Here is a 14854-nt window from a genome sequence, read left to right on the forward strand (position 1 = left end):
ATCCGAACCCTGTCCCTTCTGCCGTTTCTTACTGGGGTTTTCCGTGTGGAGTCGGTGAGCGCACTTCTTTTTGGCTCAGGGGGGAGTTGAGAAGCTGTAGTTGAGAAATCGGCCCTAATGGAGAAGAGATGGAGTTCTTCGAATACCCTGGATCGGAGTAGGCGTGTATTGGATGGGAATAAGTGCTGTGTATGAAAAGCATTTTCTCAAAATGTGTCACTTTTCTTTCCATGATAGCTGCATGCCTTGGTGGCTCTTGAAGAGAGCAGTTAACCTTGGAGAGTAGTGGTATGGGTAATTCTAATCTTTGGGATTAGTCTATTCACCTGCATCAGATTTGCTTCGCTAATTATATCCTAACTGTGTTGAAGTTTACATTCCTTGTGTGCACCCTGGTGAGGCAGTGATGGGAGGCGGAACGTGGCAGTGTGCAAAGAGCAACAGGCCTGGGATTTTAAAATGCTACGGAGATTCTTTCATTCGTTCAACATACTTGCTCCATAGGCTGTTGAGGCCAGGTCACATCATGGTCCTATGGATAACTGAAGAGTTGATGGCATTATTTAATTTTCAGTGGCTTTTTGAAAAAAGTTTTCATATACCCTTTCTTAGTGGTGTTTGTTGGATCAACCAACTTATACTTGCCTGGGCTCCGGAGCAGACCAATTTTAGGATCTTACTTAAACGAGTAAAAATTGCAAAAGAAATGACCATGACCATAACCAAGTTACTGGAGGGAGAAATCTTACATCTTATTTTCTCATTCTGTTGAAACATAATGGAGGTTTATTTATTTTAATATTTATAATACCTAGTTGCTTTGCCTTACTTTAGGCACACCTGTTAATGGCAATCAAGGTTTTTATATAGATATCTATGTATGTATATAAAATAGACTAGGAAGTGATTGCTTACAGTACCAAAATACTCTTTCTTTTTATAAAAGGCTTGCCGTATGTTGATCTGCTCCCCCAGAGAAAATATAACAGAAACAGTCTCTATTTTTGTAACTAACTCTGCGACAGTTTGGAACCGATCAACCTTTCTGCTTCAGTTTCCTCATTTGTAATATTAGGAAAACATTTGCACTCCAACAACAGAGTTGGCTGTTGTGAGCCTAGAGGGAGTTACTTGTTATGAAATCGCTTTCAGCAGATGAAAGGGTTATGTTTCTGTGAGGTAGGAACGTCTGCACATCTCTCACGGTGCTTACTCTTTCTACCTTGTGTTGTAGCTGTTATTTTATCTCCTCTTGAGAGCAAGGGAGGCCCTTCTCTGATTTTATCTTTATGTTTAAGGCGTGGGGTAGGAGTGTGTGTTTGTGTTGGATATTGACACTGCAGATTTTTTTTGAATAAAGAGGATTCAAATCAGAAAAATGTATTCACATTACAGTTTATCAAGAACACACCTGCAGTCTGCCATGACACATCGATAGCTGTGATTCTCTCTATGGCCTCTAGAGGAATATAGATTTTAATTGGATGTCTTGGTGAATTTAAAAAATACAGTAAAACTTAAGTGTTTGGCCTGTCCTTTTAACTTTTTAGAAAAGCATGAAATGTTGGAAATTAACTTTTTAAAAATTTAGTTAAGTAAAAGTTTGTCCCAAGGCCAGGCAAGTTTATGTTATTCAAATTGTTGAAAACATTTTTTAAAAATTTTCTGAAATGGTGAGATTTTCTTGCCATTGCTATTTGCCGTAGAAAGCAAAAGGCCTTTGGACAGACCAGGGGTTGATAGAGGTGAATGGTAGGCTATTTGTTACTCAAACTTTTTGTGTGTTTGTTTTTGTTATTCAGTTTAAATTGTATTATGTGATCTGTCTTAGTTGTAATTTCAAATTTTTATTGATGTCTGAGGATGATAGAGCTTGTGCACATTTAGTTCCTTCCATCTGTTCTTTTACTTCAAATATTGGATTTTACTAGAATATGGTATAAGGCAAGTAGTAAAGGTTGGTTAGAATTTATAATGTACAGCCTCATTTGTAGACTAAAGATTCATGTATTTTCGTTCACTAACTTGTTCAACCAGTGTGAAGTACCTTTTATGTTCAGGGCACATTACTAAGTGCTAAACAGGTATAAAGCATACTTCAGCAGATCAATTAAATGCACAAATAACTAACTCTCTAGATTGTCTCATATTTTGTCCTTTTCATGTTTGATGATGCAGAAAGTACATTTAGATGGTTAAGGAAACGTTTCTTTTTCTATCAGGACTTCTTAGGAGTATGGAAAACCTAGGAAGGCCAGGTGTGATGGCTGAGGCCTGTAATCCTAGCACTGTGGGAGGCCGAGGCAGGAGAATCCTTTGAGCTCAGGAGTTCCAGACCAGCTTGAGCAAGAGTGAGATCCCGTCTCTACTAAAAAAATAGAAAGAAATTAGCTGGACAACTAAAAATACATAGAAAAAATTAGCCGGGCATGGTGGCGTAAGCCTGTAGCCCCAGCTACTCGGGAGGCTGAAGTAGAAGGATTGCTTGAGCCCAGGAGTTTGAGGTTCCTGGCTGACGCCACTGCACTCTAGCCAGAGTGACAGAGCGAGACTCTGTCTCAAAAAAAAAAAGAAAAGAAAAGAAAACCTAGGAAAAGCTTCTGTAATGTAGCAGTAACTATATGTGGAGCATCTGTTTTTTATTTCGGTATTCTTGTGGTATTTTTCCTTGAACAGTTATACTGTGCTACCATTTTTTCCTACCACAGGAGCTTAAGTGGTCAAGATATTACTTGCATAGTCTTCATATATAATCCATTTTTTTTTTTTTCTCTTTACATCTGAACGTCTGAGAATGTTCCTGTGGAGTTCTTCAAAATGCTTCTTCCATGTGTGGTGCTGTTACTTTTATTTTGCAGTGATCTCAGTTGGTTAAAATAAAGTGCTAGTAATTTATAGAATGTAGGGTCATTTAGATGATCTAGTCTTACTTGTTTTTACCTTTGAATGAATTGAGGGTCACAGAAGTGATCTGCCTAAGTTGTTGCCATTGGGCACTAGCAGAATCCAAGTCTTCTCCCATCCAGTGTAGTGTTCATTCCATCACACCGTGTCATGCCGGGGTGATTCAGTGTGATAGTTGACACTGAAAACAAAAATTGTAGTGAATGGGGAATGAGAGATCACTTTGGATATTCAGCTTAGGTATTGAATTTAAGATACTTCTTAACATTAAATTTCTGCAATGAAAATATAGTTTGAAAATACTGGTATTGATCTATATCAGTGATATGGTAATCACTGGGAATTATTTAGTTTGCTCAATTTTAAATCTGCTTTGATGAATATCTTCTTAACAAAAATGTCTTCGAGGTTATCTGGACCTAGTGATAATCCATGTAATTTAAGTATTACAGTGATGGGAGTTTATTATGCCAGTGGTTAGGTACCTCGAGAGCAAAACAAATAGGTTAAATTATTTTATAAATTAGCAGTTTCTTGTTTCACCTACTCTCAGACTTGTGGAATTTTTTTTAAAGTATGAGGTGCTTCAATTGTTACATAAAAGCTTAGATAAATAGCATGGATAGGAACTGTGTACTTAATGTTATATTGAAAATTTCATTTGTGATATCAGTTTTCTATAGGTACCCATGCCATATAATTTAGTTTAAAGAAAAAAGCGTATTCTCTTTAAACTGACAATCTTCACATAAATACAGAAGCATGATATACTTCTTTATTCTCTTTGGGCTACTAAATATTATGCTTATTTTGTGTTACATTAAGAAGCGTTGTTTTTGCTCATGCTGTACTCCTTTCTGGAATCCTCTTTTCCTGCCTTACTCTTCCAAACTCTACTACATCTAAATGCTCCCTATTTTGAAGCTGACTTGGATACTCTTGTTCACGAGGAAATGTGCTAGAATAGCTCTGAAAGTTTTCAAAGGAGCAGCAACAGCAAAGCCCAGGGAGGGGAAACTTGGCCTACGGGATATAAAAATCTCCTAATGCTGTCATTATTTGAAAAGTGTGGCGTTGACACAAGAAAAGACAAATTATTAATGGTGAGCCTAGTGTCCTGTATAACTGGGAATATACTTGATAATAAAGATGTGCTTTTTTTCCTTATTTACTCTTTCAGGCCACAGAAATGTGCAAAGAGTGATTTAACAAATGTTCATCTACCACTATTGGTGATCCAGAAAACATAATATTTTATCATACTTCAGTTTTGGTGTCATTTGTTTGTTTGTTTTTTGAGACAGGGTGCCACTCTGTTGCCCAGGCTGCATGCAGTGTAGTGGTGTGATCACATACCTCACTGCAGCCTCCAGCTCCTGCCTCAGCCTCCCAGGTAGCTGGATTATAGCTGCAGGCCACCACGCCCTGCTAATTTTTAATGTTTTTTTCTGGAGACGGGCTCTCACCACGTTCACTCAGGCTGGTCTCCAGGTCCTGGCCTCAGTGCCTCCTCCAGCCTCGATCTCCCAGAGTGCAGGGAGACAGCAGTTTTTATTTTAAGAAATAAAGTGTTACAGATTGTACCTCTTCCTCCATCTTTCTCCTTCCTTCCTTAGCTGTAACTAGTATCCTAAAGTGGATGTATATCTCACATGTGTTTATGCTTTTATTATATGTGGATTGTAATTAGTAGTATTGTTTTCTGTGTTGCTTACATGTGAATATCATTTTATAAATTCTCTGCTTTTTTGAGGTTTATCTGTTTTGAAACAGTAAGCTCTAGTTAATTCACTGTAACTGCCATATAGTATTTTATCATATGAATATACCACAGTTTATCTATTTTATTGATAGGAATTTAGGTGTTTCTCAGATTTTCCTATTGCAGTGCTGCAGTAAATACCTTTTGTAAGAAAGCATGTGAGTTTCTCTAGGCTGTATACCTGTGAGTGAAATTGTTGGGTTGCATTTCGGATCTGGGCAGGAAGACAGTCATGTTCCTTAAGTGTTTTGTTGGGATAATTGACTATCGATTAGGAAAGAAAATACAGCTGGATCCCTTTTTAGAAAAAAAAATTAGGTGATTAAGGAGCTAAATATAAAAAAATTAAAACTTTAAAAAGTATGAGGAATATGTAGAAGAATATTTTTGTAATTTGAGAGTGGAGAAGGTCTTTGAAAAGATGAAAGAAGTTGTGGATTCTGGGACAAATATGTATAACACGGCAGAAAAGGGATGACTATTCAGAATATACACAGAAGGAGAGAGAGAGATTTGAGCGATATCTCAAAGCCCCATGTGCTCTGCCCTACCTGTTGTAGGGCTCACCTCCTCTGTCCCTCTCTCCCTCCCTCCTTCAGCCTCCTTGACTTGGCCAAGTTTGCTTTTGCCTCCAGCCTCTGTAGTGCCTCCTCCTGGAATGTTCTTGTCTGTCCTAGGAGAGAAGAGGCGGATTTGTTTTGAAACATGTAACTCTTCCCTTCTCATCTCTCAAGCTTCAGCACAAAAGTTACCTTAGAATATAATTTGTTACCGAAAGGGGGACAATTTTTAGAATGAAATGGAGCATAATTAATAATTGCACTGGGACAAGGGTATAAACTGGGACTGTTTCAGGAAATCACAATGTATGGTCATCCTAGCTGTGATTTCTCTAATCGCCCGACCCCCTCATTCTTGTCCCCTCTTGGCCAGTCCTGTTGACCTATTACCTTGTTTTATTTATAGCACTTTATCGTATTATTTCACAATTATTTACAGTCTGTGTCTCTTCACAGTAAGTATATTTTGGTCACCCTTCTATGCCAATGTTTAGAACAGTGTTGGTACATAGTAGTGTACTACTCAATATTTGTTGACTATATAACATTTCTACTGTTGGTCTTAAAACCGTACTGTGAATATATGACAGAGACACAGGAAAAATGGAGTAATAACGGTATACACAAATTGTACTTTATAAAACTAAAATTTTCTCATTTATGTGGACTTTCGCATTAGCTAAACTTTAAAAAAAAACCATAATTTTCTTAAGTTTATGTGTTGGATATTTACAACAATTCCTTAAGAAACATTCTTAACTTTCTATCATTGAGTATCTCTGTGTTGAATAACCAGATGAACTCCTAGTGCTGGAACTGCTGTGGTAGAGGGTGTGCATGGTTGTAAGGCTTAGGTGTGTATGGCCATTCTTCAGAAAACAGTTTGTACCGTTTACATACAGACTGGTAGTGTGTCGAATGCCTGTTTCTGCAAACACTCATCAACACTAGGCATTATTATTTTTTAGTACTTTGCCAGTTTGCAAACAATGATTTTGTTTTGCTTTTTTGTGATTATTGATGAAATTGTCTTACTTCATGTCTTTGATTTCCTTTGTTAATCCCATGTCCTGTCTTGCCTTATTTTTCTCTTGGGATCATTCTTTCGGTTATTGATTAGTAAGATATATATTTATATTGAATAGATCAAAATTTTGCCATTTGTAAGAAATATGTATATATTAGATGGATCAAAATTTTGCCATTGCACTGTTCTAGTTTGTGGTTTGCCTTTTTCCAATTTTAAATTTTAACTTATTATGGGAACATAATAGTTGTATATATTATAGGGTATGTGTGATGTTTGGATACAGGCATACCATGTGTATTAATCAAATCAGGGTAATTGTGGTATCCATCACCTCAAGCATTTCTTTGTAGTCACTTTGTTGTGCTGTCAACTATGGTTCATTCCGTCTAGCTCTCCAGCTATACTGGTGCACCCATTAACCATCCCCACTTTATTGCCCGCCTCCCGCTACCCTTTCCACCCTCTGGTAGCCAGCATTTTCTTTTCTGTCTCCATTAAGTCAATTGTTTTGCTATTTATCTCCCACATATGTTAAGAGAACCTGCAAGATTTGTCTTTCTGTGCTGGGCTTGTTTCACTTAACATAGTGCTCTCCATTTCCACCCATGTTGTTGCAAATGGCAGGATTTCCTTCTTTTTCATGGCTATATAATATTCCGTTGCATATATGTACCACAATTTCTTTACATAGTCATCTTTGGATGGACAGTGGTTTGCCTTTTTAAGGTGTCTTTGCTGTAAAGAAAGATAAAAAATATATTTTATAAATTAAAGATATCAATCTTACTTGTGTTTTTGAGGTCGTGTTTAGGATGTGTTTCTCTATTCCTAATTTACATATGTATGTCAGGATTTTTGAAAGTACTGCAAATATTACCTGATCTTTTAAAGGACTACAGACTGGAAATCACTTGAGAATATTAGTGTCCTTAATTTCCTTGCTTTATCATAAGAGTCAAGGAAGAAATTAAAAGGGAAAAAAGAAAATAAAAGCAAATGGTAACTTCTGCAATTACTGGAGAGCTTTCCAGGGGGAAGATTTAGGACAGAAACCAAATACTGATGCAGTGACTCTCTGATACTATATTTCAGCAAAAAGATGTTAATTTACCTCTAAGATAAAGTGCTACTAATTAAACCATAAAATGTCATTGATTGTAGGATGCATATTGACTTTAGAGTTGTTAAGGGTTGAACACAATATTTCCTCTGCACAAATGCTCACCTTATAAATACTCTTGGATTCTTTTTATGATTGATTTTTTTGTAGTGATGGGGTCTTGCTGTGTTGCCCAGTCTCATCTGAGACCTCCTGGGCGTAAGTGAGCCTCTTGCCTAGGCCTCCCTAAGTGCTGGGATTCAGGCATAAGCTGCTGTGCTGGGTCTACAATTGACTTTTTCACAACTCTAAAATTTAGAACCTTGTGTTTTTGTTTTTATGATGTATTTGTTTGTTAGATATTTATAAAATGACATTTACTAAAAGCTGCCATGTGCCAGGTCCTATAGTAAGATTTTAGATACATATTTTTACTTTATGTAGGTAATTATATTATTTTTCATATATTAGAAAACCTTTTTTTTTTTTTTTTTTTTTTTGAGACAGAGTCTCGCTCTGTTGCCCAGACTAGAGTGCCGTGGCGTCAGCCTAGCTCACAGCAACCTCAAACTCCTGGGCTCAAGCGATCCTACTGCCTCAGCCTCCCGAGTAGCTGGGACTACAGGCATGCTCCGCTATGCCCGGCTAATTTTTTCTATATATATTTTTAGTTGGCCAGATAATTTCTTTCTGTTTTTGTAGTAGAGACGGGATCTCACTCTTGCTCAGGCTGGTCTCGAACTCCTGACCTTGAGTGATCCACCCGCCTCGGCCTCCCAGAGTGCTAGGATTACAGGCGTGAGCCCCCCATGCCCGGCCTTCTTTTTTAAATATGAAGGAAATCACTCATTAATGTGTTTCAAACCTCAGGAACTTCCATTATATTAAGTAAATACATGAGAAAAAGCTGTTATTGATAATTGTGGTTTTATTCATGTAGCTATGGTTATAATTTATTGGAAGTACACCTGGTGGTTTAGTTCTTATCAATTCTGTGTTTTTTCATCCTGTTTAGGTGGTTTCCTGGAAGCATGATTGTTGGACTTGATCTCGCAGCCTGGTGAGGACTTCTCTACTGCTGATTTCAAGTTCAGGTTATCCTCCCAACTCTGTCCAGTATGCCTATCCCAGCACCCACCACCAGCAGGTAAGCTTTGCAAATGTGGATATATTTTTCTTTACTTTTCCTATTTAATTCATTTGTTGGTGAGAAACCAAATATACTTTTTTTTTTTTTTTTTTTTAAATGACAAGAACCATTCTCAAAGATGGGGAACCAAAATTTGGGAATTAATTATCCCTGTCTTCTTACTATGGTTTTATGCTAGATTTCAGGGATTGAACATGTCTTTGCTTTTGATTGTAGGAGTTGTTGATAGAAAAGTATCAGTTGCCTAGAGTTTCTGGCTAAGACCTATGTTTATAATCCAAGTTCCAGTTGAGTTTTAAGCTGGCCAGATAACTTGGTCTCTCTCGAATCGTGGCCAGGATAAAAGCTTCTGCCGTCTTGAGATTTGCAGGTAGGAGGATTTGTATTGTGTGAAGAGTTTGCATGATTGGTTTGCCTTGTGAAAAATAAAATGAGGTGAAATGGTTAGCTGAGAGTGGACCAGAGATAGGGGTGTAAGAAGTTTTAAGAAAATAGGAAAGGAAGGAATGAAAAGTGGTCATCTCAGAGAATAAGCAAGCAGATTTCTGAGCAAAATATAGTTGAGTACTACTGGATACTACTGACGATTCCTTTCAAGTGTGGTCCTGGTTACAGAGTGACAATGGACATCCTTACACTGGTCCTGTGTAGGGCAACATTTTCTCTTTCACCAGTAAGTATGATATTAGTTGCACGTTTTTGTCGATATCCTTTTTTGGTTGAAGAAGTTGCTTTCTGTTCCTAGTTTGAGAATTTTTATTATGATTGAGTGTTGAATTTTGCTTCTGGGTCCTCCTACACCAGTACTGTTCGTCTGATTACTGACTTTCTAGATCATTGTTGCTGCTGCTTTTTTTTTTTTACAAATCAACTTTGTAGTTTAGTTTATATGTATAATAAAATGTACTCATAATATGTGTACATTGTAACAACTTTTGACAAACTTTATGTACCCATAAAACCATCACCAAAATGAAGATAAAGAACAGTGATAGCACCCCAGATAGATCACGGTACCCCATCCAGGTCAGTCTTCTTCCCCCACTTCCTACTGACCGCAGCTCCCAGGAAACTACTGATCTACTTTCTGTCATAATAGATTGTACTTGTTTGAGTTTCAGATGACTCTTCTGTCTATGGCCTCTTTTGCTTCCCATAACATTTTTGAGATTTATCTATGCCTGGCATAGATAAAGAAGTAGTTCATTCCTTTCTGTTGCTGGGTATGGATAGACCACAATTTGTTTGTCTAGTCATCTATTTCAGTTTTGGTTATTATAAATAAAGTAATTCCAAGAACATATATTTATATGTTGTTTGTAGATTATTGAAAGAAGTATTGCCTTATTTTCGTAACAGTGTCCTTTGGAGAGCATGTGTGTTTACTTTTTATCAAGTTCAATTTATAATTTTTGTATTTTGTGCTTTTTGTGTCCTTACTAAGAAGTTTTTGCTAAACTCAAGGTCACTAAGATTTTCAGCTATGATTTCTCCTCTAAGTTTTATAATTTTAGGTTTTACATGTAGGTCTATGATCCATTTTGAATTAAATTTTGTATGTGGTGTGAGCTAAGAGTTGAGGTTCAGTCTTTCGCCATTAAGAATGGTGTTAGTTTGGGAAATATTTCTTCCTCCTATATTTTCTTAAAGAGTTTGTAGGATTGGTATTTTTTTCTTCTTTAGATCCTTGATAGAATTTAGCAATGATGTCTTTGGGCCTAGAATTTTTTTATGTGGAGAGAATTTAAAATATGAACTCAATTTTTTTTTTTTTTTTGACATAATGTCTGTCTTTGTTGCCCAGGGTGGAGTGCAGTGGCATCATCATAGCTCACTGTAACCTGGAACTCCTCAGCTAAAGTGATCCTCAGCCTCCTGAGTAGCTGGGCCTATAGGCACACGCCACCATAACTGGCTAATTTTTTTATTTTTTGTATAGGTGGGGTCTCACCACGTTGCCCACGCTGGTCTCAAACTCCTGCTCTCAAGCAGTCCTCCCACTTTGGCCTCCGAAAGTGCCGGGGTTACAGGCGTGCGCCATAGCGCCTGCCTTTCAGGTTCTTTAATATTTATATTCAGATTCTCTATTTTTGCTTGAGTCAGTTTGGGTCAGTTGTATTGTGTAAGGTGTATTTATTGATGTAAATTGTCACAGTATTCTCTTATCATTTTCATGTCTTTGAGTTGTGTTCTGAGGTTGTTCCTCATGTTGATAATAAGTGTTTTATTCCTTTTTAATCAATCTACCTAGAGGTTTATCAATATAGTAGATTGTTTTCTTGGAAGAACTAGCTTCGGTTTCAATGATTTTAACTTTTTTTTGTATTTCTCTGATTTTTGCTCTTTATTTTCTTTTTTCTATAATTGCCTATATATATATATTTATGTATGTATGTATACCATTTCTTACGTCCTTCGTTCCTTTAAATATGTTCAAGTTTCCTTCTGCTGTCCTTGTATTTTCACCTGAAGAACGTTATTTCTCTTAGTACAGGACTCTTGGCAATCAATTCTCTCAGCTTTTGTTTGCCTGGAAAAGTTTTTATTTCAACTTTATTTTTGAAGACTATTTTCAGTCGATATAGAATTCTAAATTGATAGTTTTTTTCAGCACTTTAAAAGATATCATTTCATTGTATTCTGGCTTGTATGGTTTCTGACTAGAAGCTTGTGGTCATTGTTATCTTTATTCATTTATATATGAAGTGTATTTTCTCCTCTCTTGTCACTTTTAAGATTTTTTTCCTTTGTCATGGCTTTTTTCAAAATTTGATTATTATGTGCCTTTGTTGTGCTTTTTGAGTGAATATGTTATTGTGTTTCGCATTCACCAAGTTTCTTGATTCTGTGGATTCATAATTTTCATAAAATTTGGGCAGTTTGGGGCCATAATTTCTTTAAATATTTTTTTCTGTCTCTTCTCCCCCTAGTTTCCAGTTACTCATATTTCATCTTATCCCACAGGTCAGTGGTCCTCTATGCTTTTTTCTTTCCTGTGGTTTTTTTTTTTTTCCCCCCAAAATCCCTTAGCTTCATTTTGCTATGGTTTCATGGTCAATGATCTTTTCTTTTATAGTTTCCAACCTTCTGTTAATTTCATCCAGTGACACTTTTATAGCAGATGTTAGATTTTTTTTTCATTCTTGATTGGAATATGAACATTGAAGTTTACCCTTTTTTAGTGCGGCCTTTTATTGTATTCCTATAGAGTTGGATTCCCCTGGTAGGCAGTTAAGTTACTTTTGAGTTTTGCCTTTTCTGGACATTTCATATAAATGGGATCGTACACTTCTTTCATTTAACATGCTGTTTTGGAAGTGTATCCATGTTGTAGCATGTAGTTTGCTGATTTTTATTGCCAGTAGTATTCCATTGTATGGAAATGCTACATTTTTTAATCTATTCACCAATCCACAGACATGGGATTTTCAGTTTTTGGCTGTAAGGTACCATAATGTACAAGTCTTTCTGGCAAGCACATATTTTCATTTCTCTTGAGTAAATATCTACCGAAGGACTTGCAGGATTTTACGGTAAGTTTACGTTTCACTATTTTGGAAAGTTATCACACCGTTTTCCGAAGGGGCTGCGCCATTTTATATTCCCACCAGCAACGTATCTGTTTCTCAGCATCCTCGCCAACACTTATTTTATTTCTTTTTTATTATAAGCATTTGTGGATGTGCAGCGGTATCTTTATGATTCTAATTTCTATTTTCCTAATGACTAAGGATACTGAGTATCTTTCCATGTGCTTATTAGCCATTCATATATATTCTTGGTGAAATCTCTATTCTTTTAATTGGATTGTTTGTCTTCATATTGGGTTGTAAGTATTCTTTATATATGATGGATATAAAATCTTTTATTAGATACATGATTGTAACTATTTTTTTCCAGTCTGTGGGTTGTATTTTCACTTTCTTAATGTTGTCTTTGGAAGCGTTAACATTTTTAATTTTAATGAAGCTCAAATAATCATTTTTCTTCACCTCCCTGCTTTTGATGTCATATCAGAGAATGAGCTATCTAACGTAAGGTCACAAGTTTTGTTCTAGAAGTTTTGTAGTTTTAGCTCCTACACTCAGATAGACAATCCATTATGAGAAATCTTTGTTTCTGGTGTGAGGTAAGGGTTTGAATTCATAGGTTTGCCTGGGGATCTCCAATTGTGCCAGCACTACTTGTTACAAAGACTGTCCTTGCTCACTGAATTGCCTTAGCACCTTGTCAAAAATACGTTGAACTAAATGTAAGTGTTTATTTCTGGACTCTCAGTTCTGTGCCGTTGATCTATAATACCTTTTATGCCAGGAGCGTGCCATCTCAATTCCTATAGATGTACAGTCAGTTTTGCCTAGGATAGTATATGTCCTCTAATTCTGTTGATTTCAAAATTGTTTTGGTTGTTCTTAGTCCTTTGCATTTCCATATATATTTTAGGATCCCTTGTTAGGTCTACACAAAGCCTGTTGGGATTGTGCTGATAGGAGATTGTGTTTTATATGAGATTTTCATGGGGATTGTGTTGAATCTATGGGTCAATTTCAGGGAATCACTCTATTTACAATATTGAGTCTTCCTAGTCACAAACACAGTGTGTCTTCCCAGTTAGATCTTTAACTTCTGTCAACAAAGATTTGTAGTTTTCAGTGTAAAAGCCTTGTATTTCTTTTGTTAAATTTGTTCCTGAGGTTTTTTTTTTTTTTTTTTTAATGCTATTATGAATTGAATTATTTTCTTTCTTTCTTTCTTTTTTTTTTTGGAGACAGAGTCTCACTCTGTTGCCCGGGCTAGAGTGCCGTGGCGTCAGCCTTACTCACAGCAACCTCAAATTCCTGGACTCAAGCAATCCTCCTGCCTCAGCCTCCTGTGTAGCTGGGACTACAGCCATGTGTCACAATGCCCGGCTAATTTTTTCTATATATTTTAGTTAGATATGTATATATAGATTTCTATATATTTTAGTTTAGATAATGTCTTTCTATTTTTAGTAGAGACGGGGACTCGCTCTTGCTCAGGCTGGTCTCGAACTCCTGATCTCAAGCCATCCTCCCACCTCGGCCTCCCAGAGTGCTAGGATTACAGGCGTGAGCCACCGCGCCTGGCCTTTTGTTTTCTAATTTATATTTTTAGAGATAGGATATCACTCTATTGCCCAGGCTGGAGTGCAGTAGTGCAATCGTAGCTTACTATGACCTCCAATTCCTGGACTCAAGTACTCCTCCTGCCTCAGCATCCCAAGTAGGTGGGACTACAGGCATGCACCACCGTTCTAAGCTAATTTAACAACAAAAAAAATGTTTTAAGAGCTGGAGTCTCTCAATTTTGCCCAGACTGGTCTCAAACTCCTGGACTCAAGTGATCCTCCACCTTGGCCTCCCAAAGCACTGAGATTACAGGTTTGAACCACCATGCCCAGCCTGAATTATTTTCTGAACTTTATCTTCAAATTGCTTATTATAAGCATAAAGAAATACAATTGATATTTATGTTTTGATCTTGTTTCCTATAACTTTGCTGAACTCATTTATTATTTCTAATATATTTTTGTGATTTCTTGAATTTTCTATATTTAAGTCAAATTATCTAAGAATAAGATGATTTTATTTCTTCCTTTCTAATCTAGATGCCTTCAATCTCCTTTCTATTCCTACTTTGTTGAGAATTTTTATCACAAATAGGTGTTGGATTTTGTCACATACCTTTTCTGAGTCTATTTGGATGATTACGTGGTTTTTGTCCTTTATTCTGCTCAGAATTGGTATACTACATTGACATTTTCAAATGTGAAAGCAATTTTGCATTCCTGGGATAAACCACGTTTGGTCAAGGTGTATAATCCTTTCTATATATTACTGGATTTAATTTGCTAATGTTTCCTTCAGGATTTTTGTGTCTATATTCATGAAGGATATTAGCCTGTAGGTTTTTGGTTCTTGTGATGTTTTTTTTTTTTTACTTTTCATATCAAGTTAATACTAACTTCAGGAAAAATGAGAAGTTTTCCCTCCTCTTCTAAATCATGAAAGAGTTTGTGAAAAATTGACATTATTTCTTCTTTAAATATCTAATAGAATTCATCAGTGAAGCCAGCTAGGCCTGACTTTATGAGAGTTCAGTTACTAAGTCAGTTTCTTTGATACAGGTTCATTCAGATTTTCTGTTTCTTCTTGGATTCATTTCAGTAATTTGACTCTAAGAATTTTTTTCCATTTCATCTAAATTATCTCCTTTGTTGGCATAAATTTGGTCATGGCATTCTGTTGTGAGTCTTTTAATTTCTGTTAGGTTGTTATTGGTGTCATTTATTTCTGCTCTAATCTTTAGTATTTCCTTCTTTCAGCTT

General features: G+C 36.4%; 1 long non-coding RNA gene across 1 annotated transcript in view; it reads left to right on the forward strand.

Moving 5' to 3' along the window:
* Positions 1–8423: 8423 nt before the first annotated feature.
* The window catches only part of LOC138398245 (uncharacterized), a 43653-nt gene continuing 37222 nt past the window's right edge, over positions 8424–14854 (forward strand). The window contains exon 1 of the long non-coding RNA XR_011235937.1: positions 8424–8502. This is a non-coding gene — a long non-coding RNA (uncharacterized lncRNA). The remainder of the gene's footprint in view (positions 8503–14854) is intronic.

Source organism: Eulemur rufifrons, chromosome 17 (genome assembly GCF_041146395.1).
Source record: "Eulemur rufifrons isolate Redbay chromosome 17, OSU_ERuf_1, whole genome shotgun sequence".
In the NCBI taxonomy this organism is placed as follows: Eukaryota; Metazoa; Chordata; class Mammalia; order Primates; family Lemuridae; genus Eulemur; species Eulemur rufifrons.